This window comes from Castor canadensis, chromosome 10 (assembly GCF_047511655.1).
Source record: "Castor canadensis chromosome 10, mCasCan1.hap1v2, whole genome shotgun sequence".
Taxonomy (NCBI): domain Eukaryota; kingdom Metazoa; phylum Chordata; class Mammalia; order Rodentia; family Castoridae; genus Castor; species Castor canadensis.
Genome location: NC_133395.1, coordinates 146,235,589 through 146,239,417, shown reverse-complemented (window position 1 = coordinate 146,239,417; position 3,829 = coordinate 146,235,589). Strand labels below are relative to the sequence as shown.

At 37.4% G+C, this 3,829-nt stretch overlaps 1 pseudogene; it reads left to right on the top strand.

Annotated features, from left to right (window-relative positions):
- Positions 1-1,960: 1,960 nt before the first annotated feature.
- Positions 1,961-2,989, top strand: LOC109679080 (peptide chain release factor 1-like, mitochondrial pseudogene; annotated as a pseudogene).
- The last annotated feature ends 840 nt before the right edge of the window (positions 2,990-3,829 follow it).

The following is a 3,829-nucleotide window of genomic DNA, read 5'->3' as shown; positions in this document are numbered from 1 at the left end:
TGTAGACTGCAGTCAGTTCAAGCTTATTTTTTAACCTACTCATCCAGTCTGCATCTTTTAATTGGAGACTTAATACCATGTACATTTAAGGTTATTATCAAGTAGTAACGTCTCCCTTTTCAGTCTTCAAATTTTGATGGTTTACTGAGTTAGCAATGTTTTATTTTTGTCCTGTTTCTCATTTGTTTATGTATTCTCTGTGAGAGATGTCATGTGCCTGCCTGTGTGTCTCTTCATCTTCTTGTGTAGGATTCCTTTATGTATCATCTGCAGTGCTGGCTTAGTAGCCATGAATTGCTTTACTTTATGTTTCTCATGGAAGGTCTTCATGTCTCCTTTGAATTTAAGGATAACTTTGCTGGATATCCAGGGTCGGTCATTACTTTCTTTCAGAGCTTGACCGATCTTTGTCTCCTAACCTTTAGAGTTTCTGTGGAGAGTTCAGCTATTATTCTGAATAGATTTGCCTTTGTAAGCAGCATGGCACCTCTCTCTTAGAGCTTTCTGTAGTCTTGATTTGTTCTGTATTCTTGACAGTTTAACTATAATGTGAAGTGGAACATTTTTTCCTGTTTATTTTGTGTTCTAAATGCCTCATGTACTTGGATGTCCATTTCTTTCCCTAGATTTGGGGAATTTTCTGGTGTAATTTCCTGGTATAATTTTACTATGACTTTACTCTGATCTTGGCTCTGTCTTCTATGACACAGATTCATAGGTTTGCGCTCTTATGCATGTTGCAGAGGTCATAATTGTTTATTCATTTCTTTATTGCTATCTGAATATAATAATTCCTCAATTTTGTCCTCAGTCTCTGATATTCTTTATTCCATCTGGTCTAGACTAGTGATGCCATCCACTAAGTTCTTCTTTTTCTATTAGCACATATTAATTGTACATGAGGTTTTAATTATGTTATTTCTATCTCTGAATACATATAGAGGGAGTGATCCCTCTATTAATCTTTTGAATAATCCAACCCCTTTTAAAACAATTTTCACAGGTTTCATTATTCTATTTTTATACATGCATACAAAGTATTTTAGTTATCTTCAGCCCCTCAACACCTCTTTCTTCATTTAGTACAATGTTGGCTGTATATTTGTCATACAGTCTTCATTACGTTGAGGTACATTTCTTGCATTCCTAGTTTCTTCAGGAATTCTATCATGAAAGGATGTTGAATTTTGTCAAATGCCTTTTCTGTATCATTGAGATGATCATGTGATCTTTATCCTTTGTTTATGTGCTCTATTATACTTGTGGATTTGCCCGCATTGAAACATCCTTGCATCATTGGAGTGAATCCAACCGGATCATGGTGTATGATTTTTATTGTTATTTAAATCAGTTCACAAATATTTTTCAGAATTTTTGTCCCTCTGTTCATCAAGAAATTGGTTTATACTTTTTAGATGTCCCTATCTCCTTTTGGTATCAGGGTGATACTGGCTTCTTAGAATGAGTTTGATCATATTCTTTCCCTTTCTATTTGATTAAAGAAGAACACCAATAATCCTTGAATTATTCAAAGGACTTAGAGAATTTAGTAGGCTTTTCTTTCTTGGGAGACCTTTTACAACTGTAGTGCCTCAAATTTATTACTTGTTATAAATTTGTTCAGGCATTTTATATTGTCTGGGCTCACTTTTCATAGGTCATGTGCATCTAGAAATCTATTCATTTCTTCCAGATTTTCCAGTTGATTAGAATACATGTTTTTGAAGTGATCCCTAATGATCCTCTGTTTTTATTGGTAGTTGTGCTTGTATCCCTTATCTCACGTCTTTTTTTTTTTTTACTTTGGGACTTATACCTCTTTTTTTTGTTAGTTTGGCTAATGGTTTGCCAGTCTTATATATCTTTTGGAGGAACCAATTCTTTGATGGTTGTTATGCCAGCTTCTCTGGGTTGCTGCCTGTTCCCTATAGGCCCCCAGGGGTGGTGGCCCAGTCCACTGATGTATAAGCTGCAGTGGCCTGGTGCTGTAGGAGCTGTTTGCTTGCAGCAGGCCTTTTGGACCTTCCTCAAATGCCAGGCAGGATCAGCAGCCCACTTACATGTTAGGACACTGCCTGAGCTGGTGGCAGTGTCCAGACTCCTGATGGAGAAGGAGCAGAGGCTGTGGGAGACTGAGCCCTTGATGCACAATGAGAAGAAAGATTTAAGGAAACTTGCAGAGAATGAAGTAGCTTTGTGTCAGAAAGAAATAAGTTAGTTGAAGCATCAGAAGAAGCAGATGAAAATGATTTGATTCTGGAGATAACTGCAGAAGTCGGGGGCCAGGAGACAAGGTTTTTTACTTCAGAGATGCTTGATATGTGTTGGCAATATGCTGCATTTAAAAGATGTAATTTTGAAACCCTGAAATATTTTCCAAGTAAAATAGGTGGCCTTAGACATGCGTCTGCCAGTGTTGGGTGTTCAGAAGCTTATAGACACCTGTAATGTGAAGGAGTGCACAGAGCACAAAGAGTGCAAGGTCACATCCATACTAGCACCATGACAGTGGCAATATAACCCCAGCTTACAGAGATTAATCTGGTGATCAATCCTAAAGATTTTAGAATTGATACTAAGAGAGCCAGTGGAGCTGGGGGGTCAGCATGTAAATACCACAGACAGTGCTATCCAGATCGTTCATCTTTTAGAGGGTGTTGTTTCTGAATGCCAACAAGAGAGATCTCAACTGAAAAACAGAGATGGCTATGAAAAAGTTACATGAAAAGGTCTATAGAATGCATCTAGAGGAAGAAACAAGGAAAAGATACAATGCTAGAAAGATTCAGGTTGGAACTAAAGGAAGGTCAGAGAAAATAAGAACATACAATTTTCCACAGAACCAGGTCACAGACCACAGAATAAACAAGTCACCACACAATCTTGAAGCTTTCACTCAAGGAGATTGTCTACTGATGAACTTACACAGTCAGTGAAGGACTATGCTGATTATGAATCTTTAGTAGAAATTATTTCCATAAAAGATTAAGTCTATTTGTTATTAAAGCCTTTTACAGTTTACACAAATTGTGTTGTGTGTAAATACCAGCAATCTCTTGAAAAACATGAGTTATCATAGAAGTATTATGCATATTCTTATACCATAGATCATTAATATAGCTCTCAACATATCAGTAAAATATACATTATGATCATATTGTCCTTACTCTTGGGCTCTTCTGTACAAAAAGTAGACAAAGGAAAAATAATTGTTTTATATATGACCTTTAATGGGTGTTCAAATTTTGACTTAACTTATGAAAAACATAAAATATAAAATAGTAGAAATATGGTTAACACATTACTAGGGTTCAAATTAGGAGAAAGAAATAATATTAATGTGACTGATCTGTAATCAGCAAGTGCTAATATACTAGCACTGAAAGAGAGTTCCCTAAGACTGAGAAAGATTACCCATCTTTACAAGGGTAAAGATTACCCATCATTACAAGGAGCTCTCCTTCCCCATGATGGAGTCAGACCTATTAGAGGGTGTGGCTATACCCCACTCAGTAGGTTGTTCTGGGCCAGAGCTGGTATGCAGCTGGTGGATAGGCCTTGTAGGTGGAGAATCCCAAATCCTTAAGGACTGGGAAAAAAGAAGTCTCTGGTAAAGGTATGAACAAAACGTGAACGCTAAGCCTTAGTGAGCTTCTCTGTTAAGGTTCTCCAGAGAAGCAGAACTAATAGGATGTGTAAGGGTTAGCCCATGTTATTAAGACTGAGGAGTCCAAACTGTGCTGGGTGTGTCTGCTGGAGACTCGGGGAAGCTGATGGTGCAGTTCCAGTCCTAAGTCCTAAGATGGTGCAGTTCTGCTGAAGAATTCTC